Below are 16,989 nucleotides of genomic sequence, written 5' to 3'. Positions count from 1 at the left end.
TCAAATTTTCCAATTTTTATTAGTTTAAGTTTATTTTGAATACAAACAAAATATTTGTAGGCAAAATTTAAAAATAATGTGGCCGCTTAATCTCTGCTTTCTCATAAAATTTGAATTTTTTAATTAAATATAAAACTACTTGATCAACTCAAGTCATTTTTCGAATATGACTCCTTTGTTCCTTGACATGTATGTACATCATAAAGATTCTGTATTTTTTTTTTTTTTTTTTTTTTTAATCTAATTTGAAAATTACTAAAATGCAATTTCATTTGTATTGAAATTAAATAAGATTTTTAGTAATTAAAAGCATAATTGTAGAAAAAAAAATTTAGTTTCTGCTTGACTTAACTCCCTTGATATCTTCAATTCACTTTGTTATTATAGACAATTTTTTTTTTCCCCCACAACGTTATTATCTCCCTTAGTTTAACTTTTCTTACTTTGAATTTAAGCATATCCCCAGGGGACAAATTAAATCAAGGAGTGGAGACATGCAAATAGGAATCTTCTGTGACAAATTGCCTCCTTTCTTTATACATTAAAAAAACAGCCTCATGTGAACTTTGATAATAGGTTTCTTTACATTGTAAATTTTCACATTTCATATTCGATAAAAGACATTTAGTAAACTAGGTAACTATTTTAAAAACAAGTTAATTAAAATGGACCCTTTTTTACATTATAGAATTCTGACAAAAGGAGATTGCTTAATTTGTAAAAGCAAAGTTTGTTTTAAATTTATCAAATACTAGCAAAATTATCTGTCGTTGACTGGGTTCAAAAACAGCCTACAGAAAATGGACTGCTTTATGAAAGTACTAGCAGGGTTTTTTTTTTTAGAGGCGTGTGTGTGCGTGTGGGGGGGGTAAAATAACCCTGTTTAAAGATTTAAAAAACAATTTGGGGGGGGGGGAGACATTCGAACTTGAATCCTTGAGGCGAAAGCGGGGGGGGGGAAAAAAAAAAAAAAAAAAAATGGAAGGTAGAGAACATTATGCATGTGAACGATTCTGTTTACGTTAAAATTACCCCCCCCCTAAAGGGGGAGGGTTTTTTTTTTTTTTTTTTTTTTAAGTCATTAACTTTTCAGCCATTTCCAGGATTGATGCCAGATTTTCTTTCTATACTTAAAACTAATTCCATAACTGAAATTCTTTAGGAGCCCATTTCTTACTAATAACTTTTATGATCTTTCTGAATATGCTGGCTTCTGTAATATTCTTGTCGACGATTAAACACAAAGTTGTAATTTTAATGTTTACTTGATATTGAGAGAAAAATCAGTCAATAATTTTGAAAGAAAATGAATGCATAACCAAGCAATTTACATTTGTTCATTTTTTTTTTTTTTTTTGCTTTTAACATCAATGATGATGACTTTGTCCTCTCGGTCTCTCAAATAACGATGCATTTCTTTTAAGCAATATGACTTTTGCCAAACTAACCCAAAAACTTAGTTTAAAGTACAAAAACAAAAAAAATTGGTTCAAATTCTATAAAAATACCAATAATTTACTGGTTGAGAAATGGTAAATCAATTTGGAATACAATTCACATTATAAAGCGATTTGTTAATTTTCAACAATTTCATCTGCAATTTATGATTACATAGAATAGAATTATCTCTTAAATGAATAATTATGCAAAAGTATCCCCACATGTACTTTTTTTTTTTTGTATTCTTTTGTTTAATTAATTTAATGTCCTAAATTGTCTCTTGCAAAATATGCTAATTTTCTGAAGTTAATGTAAATTATCTCTCTAATCACAACCCTGCCTCCACTAGCATCTAACAAAAAATATTTAAAAAGAATTTTTTTTATTAAAAGGAAACTTTTTTTTCAACTTTGAAATCTTGTGGTCATACAAAAATAGGAATAGAGAAACTTTTCAGAAACCTACAGGATATGTTACATTTGGTTGAAAAACAAGAGAAAAGGGCAAAGTATTTGATTTGTATCATTCTCTGAATTCAAGAACTATATAAGTTTCTCAGGTTCATGTTTGATATTGTTTGCGTTTTACTGTTTATTTTTTGTTGTTCCAATGTTTAATGTTAAAAATCAATTGTTGAAATTTTTAGCATTTTCATTTTAAAAGTTACCTCCCTTTGTTAGAGAAAAATATGAATAAAAAATTAGTCTAGAAAATTTCTACTTTCAGATTTTCTCCAATCTAAAAATTAGATTCATTAAAAATTTTATTTTAATTATACTAAACGGTATTTCTGAAAATTAAAAATGTTGGCATTACTATTTTTTTGGAAATACATAATCTAAATATATATATTTTTTTAGGGTATTTTTTATACAAATGTTTAAAATATTAAGGATATTGGATATCTCCAAATTGTGTTTTAGAGTTTAAACTTCTGAATGAGAGCGGTTTTCAAAACAATACGAATTAGGCTTAAAAAGGAAGGTCACTTTCAAGTTGAAAACATCTAAAGAGAAACTAAAATCATGTTAGCTTTTTACTTACCTGAATTTGTCTATAAATGAAGACCCCTGTCGAAACCATATGGATTTTAGTAGAGCAGCAGCCAAAAAGGCTGACTTTAGTCTCTTAATCTATTTGGGATTTTCTGAAGCGACTTTTGTTCAATCATTGAAGACACACAAGCAACAAGAAAAAGACTTTTTCGGAAGTGCAGTTGAAAGATGAAGTTTCAGTCTGTAGGAGTTACAAAAACAAATCTTGAATGGTCAAGTTGTCGAACTTTGTTAGGCAGAGAATGTGTGGTCATCTTTACCACAGATCTTTGGTTGTTGATGTTGATAAGCAGCAGAGATATGGGTTCGTTGATAGACTTTTCATAAGAGTGTGGTCCCTTGTGGACAGCTACATGTTGTTCAACGCAAGCACCTTTCCTTGTTAATTGTGTGGTCATAGTACCACTGGGCAGCTAATAGGCCATATAGTCACTGGATGCTGATGTGGGGGGAAAGAACATTGGAGGTAATTAAAGTGTCAAGCAGGAAGTGGTTGTTCAATAAAATATGAATTTTGTATTTTAATTTTTTCTAAGTTGATGAAAAAATATGAAATTTAAACTTAATAAAAATCCAATTTTTAATAAAAATCCAATTTTTCTAACAGAAAATCAAAGATTATTATTGTTGGAAAACAGATATTTTTCTTGTTTGAAAGCTTTAAATTCTTTATTGAAAAGAACTATTGTATTGATAAACCAATTTTTTTTTTTTTTTTTAGTCAATTTATTGAATAAATGCAATTATTAATAGATTGACAATGTATTTCCTTCATTATATGTGCAGTCAGACATTTATGATATAAAAATATTAAAGTTTTGATATTAAATTTATAAGAAATTTCACTAACTCACACCACAAACCTTTAAAATGTCCCAAACTGTTTTCAAATTCCAATATCACAAGACTAGAGGTATAAGAAACTGAAAAGGTCTGGAAAGTATGTTTTTAAGCATACAAAAAGGCCCTTAAGACTTTGAGGCATCATTTTTAAAAAGACCTTATAAAAATTGTCTAATATTGTATATTTATGATTATGTATATACTGCAAAAAGGTCAATGTCATTTAAAGATTTACATTTGTATAAGAAAACACTGTTTAACTTTAGAGATTAAGCTTCTGTATGAGTGGTTTTTAAAATACAAATTAGATAGGGAGGTCACTTTCAGGTTGTAAGCGATCTAAAAAGTAATTAAAATCATATTAGCCTTTTACTTACCTGAATTTGTCTATAAATGAAGACCCATCAAAAATAAGGATTCTAGTAGAGCAGCAGCCAAAAAGGCTGTCTCTTAATCTATTTGGGATTTTCTGAAGCAGCTTTTGTTGAACCAATTAAGACAAACAAGCAAAAAGAAGCTTCTCCAGAACAGCAGATAAAGATGAAATTTGAGTCTGTTAGAGTTGCAAAATCAAATCTTGAACAGTCGAGTTGTACACTTTTGTCTTTCGTGTGTGGTCATCTAATTACCACCAAAACCATTCGTTGATGTCGATAAACAGCGCAGATATGGATTCGTTAGAGTGGTCCACTGTGGACAGCTACAAGTTGTTCGATGCAAGCACCTTTTAATTGTGTGGTCCTAGTACCACTGGACACCTAATAGGCCATACAGCCACTGGATGCTGATGTAGGGGGGAAAGAACATGGGAGGTAATTAAAGTGTCAAGCAAGAAGTGGTTGTTCAATAAAGTTATCAAAATTATTTTTTTTCAAATATGAATGTATTTTGTATTTTAATAAATGTTTTTATTATTCAAAATTGATGAAAAATACAATATTTTAGCTTTAATAAAAATCCAATTTTTTAACAGAAAATCTCAAACTTATGTAAATCGTATTTTGTTGGAAAACAGTTACCATTTCCTTGTAATTTAAAAGCATTAAATTCGTTACTGAAAATATAAGCTTTTTGGTGAATATTATTTTTTTTTTTTATTCAATTTATTTTATTGAACAAATGCAATTATTAATAGATTGACGATGCATTTCCTTCATTATATATGTGCAGTCAGGCATTTTTAATATACAAAATATCAAAATTTGGATATTAAATAAAAAATCTCACTAAATCGCAGCACAAACCTTCAAAATGTTCCCAAACTGCTTCCAAATTGCAACATGAGAGATAAGCTGAAAAGGGCTGGAAGGCATATTTTGAAGCATGCAAAAAACTTATTGCCTTTGAGGCATCGCTTTAAAAAGATCTTATAAATTGTGGGGGGGGGGGGGGGTTGTCTAATATTGAATATTCATAATTATGTATCTATTGCAAAACACTGAGTGTCATTTAAAGATTGACACTCATAAGAAAAAAAAGGAGAGTTATTTTAATAGTTTAATGTTTTAATCAGAATTATAAAAAACGTTTGTTGCATTGTAAAAATCTTAATTTGCAGATAGTAAACAAACGTTTAAATCAAAATATTTGTAATATATTTTCAATTAAATAAGACTTTGAATCCATGACAACAATTAATCTAAGGTATTTTTATAGAATCACTCCCGTCTACACATTTTTAAATGTATTTATGGTCAAGAAAGAATTTTATTAAAATTCATTAAAAATTAGTTTGCAAGATTTATTCCGGCTTTTTTGTCTTCCGTTAAAACCATCGGATTGGAAATGGGGGTGATTCTATAAAATATCCCATGTTTTTTGTACATAGTTTTATATTAGAAAATTTTTTCTTCATATAAAAATCATGTTTTTTGTAACAAGTCAAAATTTCCTAATTTCATTTGGGAAAATACAGGATGGAATTAAATATGGAGTAAATGGTAAAAATCACGATATATTTATTACCTGCAGTTTATCAATTTTGTGTCCAACTTGTGAGAAGGGAGATGAAATTCCCCTGGGTGTTTCACTGCTGAAGAGGGAAAGCAGATAAATCTAAGGACAACGTCTGCTGCTTATGTTCAAGCATGAGTCACATTCAGATTTCTGTGGCCAGGGAAATAAATGGGTACAAAAGTAGTTTCCACAACAACAATAACTACCAACACTAACATTTTGGTGAAAAATTAATTTACAATCTAGCAATAAGTTTTCTAAAAAAATAAAATTATAAAAATGGATTTCAAAATCATGCGAAATGAAATTTATGACAATTGTATTGTTTTTTTCTATCAATTATTTCAGCATATGTTTACATTTCAAGTAGTTTTAAGATTACAAGCATAATCCTAAATGAATTTTAATTTGAGACGGTTCTTCATTTAACAAAAAAAATAAAAAAATATCACCTTGACCATTTTTCATTACATTATGTTCAGGCCACTAAACTAATTCTATCAGATTGACATCAGTTTCAAAGTAATGTATGAGTGTAATTAAAAATGTAAAAGTTTATCTCCTGTCAAGTATTACAGCTCATTGGTGCTCCTAAGTTTTGTGTCGCATAAAACAAAACAAACATGACAAAAACTCAGCTCAGAATGAGAACGTTATGCAGGTTTTTAAAATAATTATCTGGTGACTAAGAAATTAGGATACTTTAGCAAAGAATTAAACAGCACAAAAGAAAAATCTTTGTGCCTGTTATGGAATGGGGGGGGGGACTATCAAATTAAGCAATTTTTTTTCATTCCATAACAGGCACGTACAGAGATTTTTTTTTTTTTTAAACATCTTTTCTAAATTGCATAAACACCGAAATGCGAAAGTCTTACAAAAGAATTCATTAAATTTCGGTTGGAAAACAAATTGCATTAAGAATGAGAGAATCATAAAAGTGGGAAAAGTTTACCTCACAAAAGGTACAAAATGTTTGAACTGAGATTCCAACTTTGAGAAGGGTTCCCCTGGGCAGAAACAGATGACACTTTATATCCTAAAGGTCGGATAAGGTGTCATCTCTCCAGAGTGTTAAAAAAAAAAAAAAAAAAAAAATATCAAAGGCAAAATTCAGATTCCCATTCTTAAGTAAAAAAAGTTAAATGTTTAAAGTTATAAACTAAAATTTCACAGACTATAGAAATCAAAATGCAAGTTGTTATTGAAGAGAGACACTTACACAAATCATTTCAAAAGTTGGTCCTTTTTTTGTACCCATCAAAAACAGCGCATCTTCCACAAGCAGGCAAGTGTTTTTTACAACAATGTCAATTCAGGGGACAAAAGCTCCTAACTTGGTCAGTTTAAACCCCAACTCACCAGCCATTATTTCTGAAGTGGTTTTATAATTTCACTTGTTCAGCAATAGAGATTGTGGCCTTTTTGCAAATCAATAATGCACACCTGGTTGTTTCAGTCAACGAAGCAGATGCTACATAGAATATAAAAAAATTCAGGGAGCAAAAAGAGTGGACAAACAAGTTTTGGAAAAATATTTTTTTTTTCAAGTTTAAAACCATTTTAATTAGTAAAGACAAGAGTAAAATGGTTTTAAATCTAACAAATTAATTCTATCATTGCTTTTTTTCATATTTTTCAATTCTACAATATTTACCAAATAATTATAGCATAATAACCGAAGATGGTAACTAGGAAAAAATTTCGTTTTTATTAATAAGGAATTATTTAGAGTTAAAATCCAGTTAGTACTATGCATGCAACTTAAAAAAAAAACTTCAAGTGCGTCAACCTTATGTAAAGTAGAGAAATTAAGACAAAATAGCGACACAATTTGACCTGATGTCGCATAATATTGACACATCCCAAGTTACATGCGTAATACTAAATGGATTTCTCCTGTAGAAGATGTCTCCATGGTTTTTACTTCCGCTTTTCTCGCTCATATGCCCCTATTCCAAATCCGTACGAGTGAACCGACATTCTGGACTTTTTTTTTTTTTTCTATCAAATATTTTTTAATGTTAAACATTTTAAACTGATAAATTGCACAATAAAAATTTTAAAAATTTCGAATTATTTAAGTAAAAATTCCATTTTTTTTTTTTTTACTCGATTACTAAATCTAAAGTTTTCTTTTCATATTTTTAAATTAAATTCAGTTTACGATATTTTTTTTTATTAAAAATTGTTAGGTAATTTGTTAGAATAACTTTTTTAAAGTAAAAAAAAAAAAATGCAATTTTTACTTGATTAAATGATTTGTTTTAATTTAATTATTCTTTGTTGTGCAATAATTTATATCAGTTCGAAATATGCTTAACTTAAATTTCAAATAAGTTTTGGTAGGAAAAAAAAAAAGGCCACTGAATGTCAGCTGGCCACTACAAATTCGGAATCGGAGCATGTGCGCGAAAATAGCCAAAGGAAACAGGGAGACATCTTCTACAGGAGATCCAAAATATACTTTTGTAGATTTTTGAACCTGGCAAATCTGAGCGGCGCTCGGCTTTGCCCCGAAACTTTACATCAACTGCTCGAGTTTACCTTGTAATCTGATGTAATACGATAATCATGTTATGCGGCAAACGACAACTTTCGCATAAATAGTGGAATAAAATAATGTTATATGGAAAACATGGATACTAACAACATTATGAATCAACGTTAGACGTCTGATTTTTTTTTTTTTTTTTTTTTTTGTCAAAATTAGAAATTAATCCATCCCCAAAAGAATTGCATTACAGGCTCGATAAACGATGGATGTGGCTGAAGTGTAAAAACCTTTTGCAATTTTGACAAATTTTAATAATCTTTAGACAATTTTCTTGGAAAAAAAAAAAAAAAAAAGGTAAATATCCAGAACACCGACCAGTCTAATTTGTTTTTTTAGGTAACTGTGGTCGCTGACAACGAATCTGATAGTCAAACTTGGGGCAAATTTACGGTTTGCATGGTATTAACCCCTGACTGAACCCACGTACTACTTTCCACCATTTTGCAACTTCCGTTTATGCTACGCACGCGCGCTGCAGCATAAACGACGGCTTGCTTCTTCACCTTGCAAACTGCCTTCTCACATGGCGTATGAATCAAAAAATTACGGACTGACATTTTTTTAATACCTATAAAAAACAAATTAGAGTGGTCGGTGTTCTGTTGTAGCGTATCTGGATATTTACCGAAAAAAAAAAAATATAAAATAAACTTAAAACATTGCTTCTTAAAACTTAAAAAAATTGTTTGTTTAAAAAAAAAAAAAAAAAAAGTTTCTACAATTTTTATTACGAGTTAAGATTTGAAAATCGGCGACGCTCGGTATAATCCGGCAAGTGACGTTATGTTTCGGACAAAGCCGAGAGCGGGCGCTTAGATATGTTAGATATGTCATCTACACAAAAAATAAAAATTCTCGGCATCTATAACTATCTAATCGAAGATATTTATAAAAACCGTTTTAAAAAGTATTTGAATAAAAATAGATTACTCAGAAATACATAAACACAATTTTCACATAAAATTGTCTTCAAAATCTTCGACAATTGACAATAATGGCGGCCAACTGTAGATTTTATATTAAAAAATGAAATCTTACAAAAAGGTTAAAAACTATGCGGATTAGGTAGAGTTTCTGATGCAATTTGACTCCTTTTAAGAAAGTTTATATCAAATAACATTTGTGTTTACAAAAAGAATTCGCTGACAAATTCAGTTTATTTTTCGTCATTCTAAAAAATAAATAAAATAAAATGGCCTAGTTCGAAAGAAAAAAAAAGTGGGTGTGGATTCAGCAGAGAAGCCAACAAAAGACTAAAAAAAGAAAAAAAAAATCAAATAAAGTTATATTTAATAAAAATTACTTTGGCGGTCGTTACTTTTGTTACCTATCCGCCCCCCCCCCCCTTTTTAAGATTTAAATATTTGGGGTTTTTTTTTTTTTATTTCGAATATTCAGCTTTTTTGCAAGTTGCTTTGCAATCAAGATGGCGCCTAGCGCCTGACCTTTCTAGAATCTTCTTCATGGGAAACAAAGGCGCCGCCATATTTGTTCGTTAAGTAGCTCATCAAGGCGATTGAGATTTAAAAAAAAGAGCATTAAAAACATTAAAAAAAAAAAAAAAAAAAAAATGGTCTGGTCGATAGAAAAGTAACTTTTACTGACTATGGCAACATTTTTACTTGTTCATTTGTTGGCTTCTCTACCCCCCCCCCCCGTTCGGAAAAAATATCAACATTGTACAATATTTTTTATAAATTTTAAATATTACTTTTAATGTAAGAATCGTATTTATAGGTTTGGATGATTAAGTCAAGTTTTATCTTTACTGATTAAAACTGACGATTGTCTTAGATAAAGATTCGATCAGAAATCTTGAAGTTATTTTATGTATTTATTTTTTTTCGAAAATGTCAAAGAAATTAGTTACAAGGACTGGGATATTTTTTTTTTCTTATAAATTCCAGTTTGTGGTAATTTTTATCACCATGAAAATATAAATGGTTAAACTCCCTTACCGTTAACTAAACCTTTAGGAAAAAGTGGGAAATGCGCTGCGAAAATAGTTTTCAAACCCGAAACGGCCATTTTCAGCTTTCTTCCCTCGAAAGAAATTTTGAGACCAGATGAATTGGAAGGTAATAAAGTTGGTAGTGGAAACGCAAACACAGGAAACACTTTCGCTTCTCATTTTCCTATAACCAATGTCGGACTTTGCACATGGAAGGAACGAAGGAAGAAACATAGCCATCTAAAACCCGATGCCACGAAAAGCAACTGTGAAAGAAAAAGGCAAGGCAAATGATAATAAAACGGCAAAAATATGATTGAATTAAAAAACAAATAATTTTATTTTTTCAATAAAATCGAATACATGATCTGGAATTTTTTCTTTAAAAAAGTAAAATTATACAAGTTACCAAACCTCCTTTAAGAAAAAGAGAAAACTTTACGATTTTTTTTTTTTTTTAACGGGGGGAAAAAAATCTCTCGGTGTTGGACGTCTCGTCTTGTCTCAGCAAATAAAACGAAAATGGCGTCGGCGGAATGAGGGCTTACATTTGTAGTTCCTACATTTAAGCCTATTCACTGTCTACATACACGGATTTGAAAGAAATAGTTCCACGGAATATTACACTTAAACATTTCATGAAATAATAGTTAACTTTTTAAAAAGATATATTGTAGCATAGAAATAATATTTAATACCTGAAATTACATAGAAAAATAAATTTTATAAGCAATGTAATAAATCCAAAGTGCGTTAGGATATTTCCTGGAATGCGAAACAAATGAGGTGCTTCGGCTATTGCGTCAGCATTTTAGTAGGCTAGTCACGCCTACTAATTTGTTTTCTTTGTTTCGACCTTGAACTTTATATTTGTTTTGCGATTTGCGTCTTATTTATTTGATCGCATACGAACCAAAAAAAAAAGGGGGGGTAAATGTTACTTTATGCTACAACAAAATCCCGACCACTTTAATTTGTTGTTTTAGTGGGTATTCAAGGTCGCTGACAACGAATCTGATAATCAAACCTGTCGCAAATTTACCGTTTGCATGGCATTAACCCCTGTGCCTTGGGACTATTTTACACCATTTCACCGCCTTCGGTAGTGTTGTTCTTACATGATACGTTCGCTTGCGAACGGGCGTAATGAAGTGTCTTATCACATCGCGGAGGAATCTCTGATTGGCGATTTGAAATAAGTTAAAAAAAAAAAAAAAAAAAAAAAAAGTCTGGTTCATTTTTTTTGTATGTCTTGCGTAGTTTTTGATGCTTTTTAATTGATCTAAAAAAAATAAAGTTTTCGTGAACGGGTTACAAAAACATTTTTGTCTTTCGTTCTTTTTTGGGGGGGAGGGAGAACTTATGTAGTTTAACAGGTGCTTCTGCAGTTTAATTAACCGTTTTTCCGTAAGTAACGCGCCGACAGTATCGTATAACATTTCACAAAAATGCTGTTTACATTGGGGAGGGGGCAAATAAAAATCTTAGTGGTTTTGTATTTTCTTTTGTAATTTTGGTACCGCGCTATTTTTAAATAGTTTTTTTTTTTTTTATGTGAAATTCAAGTTTCACGATATACTTTTTTATTAAATTGTTAGGTGGAAGTACAGAATAGTTACAAAACACTCTCCCTCTCCATGTTAAGAATGGCTTTCAAAATAATAACGTTATTATTTAGCGCGGTACCAAAAATACATAAGTACCAAAATCTTTTATTTTCTTTTAATTAAAAAAAAAAACAACATATTTTTATAATTTCATAAACATATTTCTAAGAGTTTTACTAAAAATGTACGACCAAAAATTATGCTTGACTGTTCCTGACGTTTGTCATATAGAAACATTGTGTAAAGTTGTTTAAATCCGCAGGAGCCGAGTCGTGCCGGGTTTTGGTCGTACATATAATAAGGGGGTTTACTAAAATTCTACGACTAAATAATGTACGGTTATTTGCTCCTGCTGCTAATTTGCTATTAAAGCAACTTCGACATGGACGAACTACTGGGTTTGTCAGCGCCAAATATTGTAAAAATCTGCTGTGGTATTATTAAAATAAACAATAAAATGAATTTATTCACAAGTTTCAGTCGAAAGGTTATTTTTTTCACAAATATATTGTGAGAAATTCCATATACAACCACCATCTTTCTTTTAGGCCTACCATACAGTTCTAGTAGTCGGTCTGTGATTGGTTTAAATTTGAATGTGTCAGGTGATTTGACTTGGTGGCTTTTTTGTGTTCATGCGTTTATTTTTCAGTCTAAGAAAAACACGGGATCGGGATAGACTCAAACCACAGCAGTTCTCTCACTAGAGAGCCAAGACAATTCCTTCATGGACACCAAACAGTCGGTGAACGAAAGACACATCTCTACAAGCAGAGAAAACTTATATTGCTGAATCTATTCAAATCAAGGATGACATTAAAGAAACTGTTCGTCATGTTTATTGTCCAAATATTGGATCTTATCTCATTTCTTCTTGAGTCCCAAGGGGCTCATATTATGCCTGATTATAGGCGCCATCATTCCCGCCGTGTTCTCCATGATCATCATGGATCCTTCCAAAGGAACAACAAACTAACATTCCACCAATACGAATTCGTACGAAAGGCTCCATGCGTATGGGGGCAAATTGGGCCACCGTTTTACAAAAGGATTATACTAGAACCAAAGAAATTCCATTGCTGTTATTTGTAAATAAATTTTGAGTTTAAAGATATGGCGTTTGTTTGTGGAATTCATTTGCTCCTGCAAGGAGGAAATTAAGTATGTAGGAAAGAAATTTCTTACACTCATTTTTTTGCAAAACGACGAAAAAAATGATTCTCTTTTTTGCAAACGTTTAGATTCTCATTTTTTACAAATGGCTAGTTTAAATATATTCTCATTTTTTTTTTTTTTTTTTTGCAAAATGTAATGAGATCTCATTTTTTTTTTTTTTTTTTTTTGCTACCGTAATGATTAGTTATATAATTTGTGAAAATTCTGGATTTAAGACGAGCAGAATTTTTTTCATAATTTGAGCAGATTATTCTTGATAAGTTTTAACGTAATTCTTACAAACCATAGTTGTTACCTCAAAAAAAAAAAAAAGAAGAAAAGATAAAGTATTTTTTCTGTTTCGTTAAATCAGAAGAGTAATTATTTCATTAAAGTAACTTATGTCGCAAAAAAATAATAAGACATTGATAAGTTTCGATTGACGCTATGTTTGCATTTTTAAATTAAAAAAAAATAGAGAGTAAGTAAAGAAAGTTTGGAATTCTTCTTACGTTTGAAATTACGTTAGATAATAAATTAATTCAACCTGGAAATTGGGGTCGTAAGTTATTGGCGTATTATAACTGCATTTTTGAATTTAAGATCTCACGTGGATCATTACGTGACTAAATTAAAAAAGAAAAAAAACTTCAGCTCAAATTCTGTAGACGTAAAACACAGGAGTAAAGAAACCGTTAATGATTTTTCTTTTCTGCAATTTAAATGTTTAATGGTAAAAGTCACACTTTGAATGTGTTTATTGCATCCATAGGATGTTAATTTGATTTTTAAATCATCGATTAATTTAAATTGAGATTGCTAATGTTGATTTGTAATTGTGATGCCATGTTTATTGTATATTGATTGTTTGTGCTGCTGTTGTCAGTTTTGAAATGATAATGTGAGTTAAAATTTTATTATTATAAAAACAATCTTTAGGGGACAGCAAAGGGTTTACTCCCCCCCCCCTTTCAGTTTGTTAGGCTCCATTAGTAGCTTGAGAATTTTGAATACGGTTATAAATATGTAACTCAATCATATTTCTTAGAGCATTAGCCCTAATTTTGGGGTAGATTAATCGCTGGCGGCCATTTCCTTAGCATGTTTATTGTGATTACATAATTCCATTTTGGAATGATATTGGCGGTTTTCGCCACCTTAATATTTACAGATAATTATATCTCGGTTATTTTATTATCGAGGGAAGAATATGGCCCTAAAGAAACTTATGTCTAAATGGGATGCCAAAAGGTATCGCATTGATAGTACGGTGAACTGGTTGGAAGTTAACGACTCTTCACCAGATTTTTTCAAATCCGGAGAGGCAGTAATTAGAGTGTTGTATATATCTTATTATTATTGTTTTTGTTGTTATTATTCGTTTTCTTGTTAGGACTTTTTAAAAGTGTGAGTCTTATTAAGAGTTTGTTGTTGTGTCTTAGAGAGAGAGAGAGAGATGTTGTAAGAGAGATTGTTCGTGTTATAAAGAGATTCATATATATAAAATGTTCATACTTAGAAGTGTAATAGAAGCTCTTTGAGTGATGAAACAGTGTTCAGACAGTCTTAGTGTTCACATTGTAGATATGAGATGTCGAGACGTGTATGTAAAGACATTTTAAAACACATGATATACAAGACATATAATAACAATTTTCACTTTACCTTTTGGTAGAATTACAACACAAAGACGACGTTTATAGAAACACATGATGGGTTCATTTCTTCTCCCGACTGGTCATGGTTTTCATAGTCAAGAATTCAAGTTTCACATTCTAAGTTTCAAAGGTGACCGTCTCGCTTCTAGACGTTTGAATCCCATGTCTGGACTGTCGTCCGTAGTCCTCAGACTCTATTTCACACGCTCCCCCAGTTTCTCCCTGCTTAACTCTAAAGTTTCTAACTATATCGAGAACTTCCCATTTTCCATGACGTCATACACATGTTAAAACATGTGTCTTCTTTCACGTGTTCTGGAAATGCGTATCCAAAACTTTTTCCTTTGTTTACAAAAGGAATTTTAACCTATATTCTCAGTAACCTATATTTCCAATATGTTAAAAACATGTTTATTAAATTATCTTATAGTTGCATTCTTCAATTGAATTTTCATAACAGAATTGACAATGCACATTCTTTTCTTAAAACTATTTTATCTCTAAGCTTAGCAATGGTTTGTTTTACATTCCATTTGCTAATTCTCTCTCGTAATCTATTTCTAAACCTAAGTTACGAGGTTCGAATTTCGTCTATTCTATTTCATTTTCATTTTAACTAAATCTCTCTATTTTTATACTTACATGAAAAGGGGACAGCCCTTATCATGTAACAAGAGTTTGGTTACGGAACTTGGATGACCTGATAGACCAAATTCTAATCAAGACTCCAGAAGAGGAGAAATTGCAGCTTTGCAAGGTTTCGGAAAGGTTTTCTTCGGAAATAGAAGAAAAATTGATTTCGTTAAAATTAAAATTGGATGCACCTCAAGTTATGTAAGCTTCGACAGTTATGCCTGTAAAAATGCAATTGGACTGTCCGAGGTTTTACGGAACGTCCATGGATGATAAATTTTTGTTCAGAACATTTCTGAACAAATTCGAATTTTGCACTGATAAGTAAAGCTAACAGACTGCTGGTGCTTAAATCAAAACTAGATGGGGATGCATTTTATATAGGCCATTATAAAGACCATTGTGCTTTAAATATAGAACTGACCCAAATCAAATACGATAATAAGTACTAATAAATATTCGGAAAGTTATATTGTGCTACATAGTTCAATACAAAAAAAAAATAAAATCACATTGTAAGAAGCAATTCTTTCTTCAAGGAAGAACAACTGCACATCAAAATCACTACGAGTTCTCATACTATAATGACACAATGATAACTATATTTTATTGCAATGATATTTGTGAAGGAAGCTACATGAAAGGGAGATAAATCATAATCTTGCTCAGGTTTGCGAGATTTGGCGTTTTAAAGCTAAATTTAGCGAATTTGGCCTTTTGCACTGATAGTTTAAATAAAGCTGACAGACTGTTAGTGCTTAAATCAAAACTAGACGGGGATGCATTTTATATAGTCTCCAGTCTAGATGTAACATCAGATAATTATGATGTAGCCCTAAAATTGTTAAGGGAAAAATATTTAAACCCTGATTTAATTAAAAACCGGGTTTTTGAGGAAATTATTCCTTCTCTATCTCTTCTAATGGATTTCAAAATTTTGAAGTAATTTCTCGAAAAAGTTAAGAGGGATTGGACCGAACTTGACAAGTCCTATGGGACTGATTTTTTTGCTGAGGGTGGGACTCAGGAGCATTGATAGTCCACATATTATTTGCTAAATGTCCTAATGTTATAAGAAGAGAATTTATGAGTAGAAATGATGAAAGATTCCGTTCTCTGAATAATATTATGTCCCATGTGTTTGAAATTACAGAATATTTATTAGCCACTCTGCTCGATGTTCGGCAGGATATTTGCATGCCAAAATTGGCGCCTTCTTCACCTAAGATGAAATCCAATATGGCGTCTTCTTCCCTACGTGAGGTGAAAGCCACTTTATTATGTAAGCTGTGCGAAGCTACAGATCATTCTAGTAAGAAATGTAGTAAATTTCCTTCCTTTGAGGCGAAATGCCGAAGGGCTAAACAGTTAAAATTATGTACTCAGTGTCTGGGTGAACACTCAGATGCAGTTTGTCGTGGAAGTAAGAGATTTCCTTACCCGTGTACAGTCTGTGGGCTGAAAACCCATTTTAGTGTCATGTGTCCTAAAGGAAATAAGTACTTTGTGGGCTGAACAACATATTCTGAACCACAGAACAGTATTTTTCCTGTCCTTAGAATATCGATGAAAGCACATGGACGGCCAATCTATTTTTTCTGTTTGATTGATACTGGGAGTCAACGTTCGTTTTTCGCCCAGGAAATTCTAGTTAAATTGTGTTCTGCTAAAACCATAAACCACAAGAAGGTTGATATGGCAGTGAACACATTGATTGGCAGTGACTCCTTGAGATTGCAGGAGTACAATATATCTATAAAATTAGGTGATCAAAATCCCTTTAAATTTGCAGCGTTATTTTCCAGAGATTTGAATTTAAAATTCAAAGTGGATAATTTCGATAAAGTTGTCAATAACTTATCTCAAGAAGGTTTCCAGCTCTGTCCCGGTTATAAGAATTTAAATCGAACTCCCATTAAGGGGATTATTCGTTTGAACCTTCTGAGTAAATTAGATAATTTCAGATTAGTTGAGTGTCTTAATGGGAACGCATGGTGACATGGAAATTTCATAATTCTGTTTGGCAAGAGCCAACATTTTTTGAATAAAAATTTGAATAAGGTAGAGTTGCCTCCCTTTGATTGTGTTGTGAAATCCCTCTTTCAATGCAACAGCTATTTGATCAATTCTGTTC

General features: G+C 31.1%; 1 long non-coding RNA gene across 7 annotated transcripts in view; it reads right to left on the bottom strand.

The window, feature by feature from the left end:
- Positions 1 to 214: 214 nt before the first annotated feature.
- Positions 215 to 16,989, bottom strand: part of LOC145277971 (uncharacterized) — an 87,172-nt gene continuing 70,397 nt past the window's right edge. Inside the window, exons 1-3 of one of the 7 annotated variants that reach the window (XR_013868261.1) lie at positions 6,517 to 10,492; positions 6,250 to 6,358; positions 215 to 5,444 (exon numbers count right to left, since the gene is read on the bottom strand). This is a non-coding gene — a long non-coding RNA (uncharacterized LOC145277971). Of the gene's footprint in view, positions 10,493 to 16,989 lie in introns of those variants that run through there. The other 6 variants (XR_013868266.1, XR_013868264.1, XR_013868265.1 and 3 more) reach the window with 6 other exon arrangements.

The sequence above is a fragment of the Euprymna scolopes genome, chromosome 6 (assembly GCF_053919585.1).
Source record: "Euprymna scolopes isolate OS-2025 chromosome 6, ASM5391958v1, whole genome shotgun sequence".
NCBI classification, from domain to species: domain Eukaryota; kingdom Metazoa; phylum Mollusca; class Cephalopoda; order Sepiida; family Sepiolidae; genus Euprymna; species Euprymna scolopes.
The sequence above is the reverse complement of the archived record's forward strand: the minus strand, read 5'-3'. Positions and strand labels throughout refer to the sequence as shown.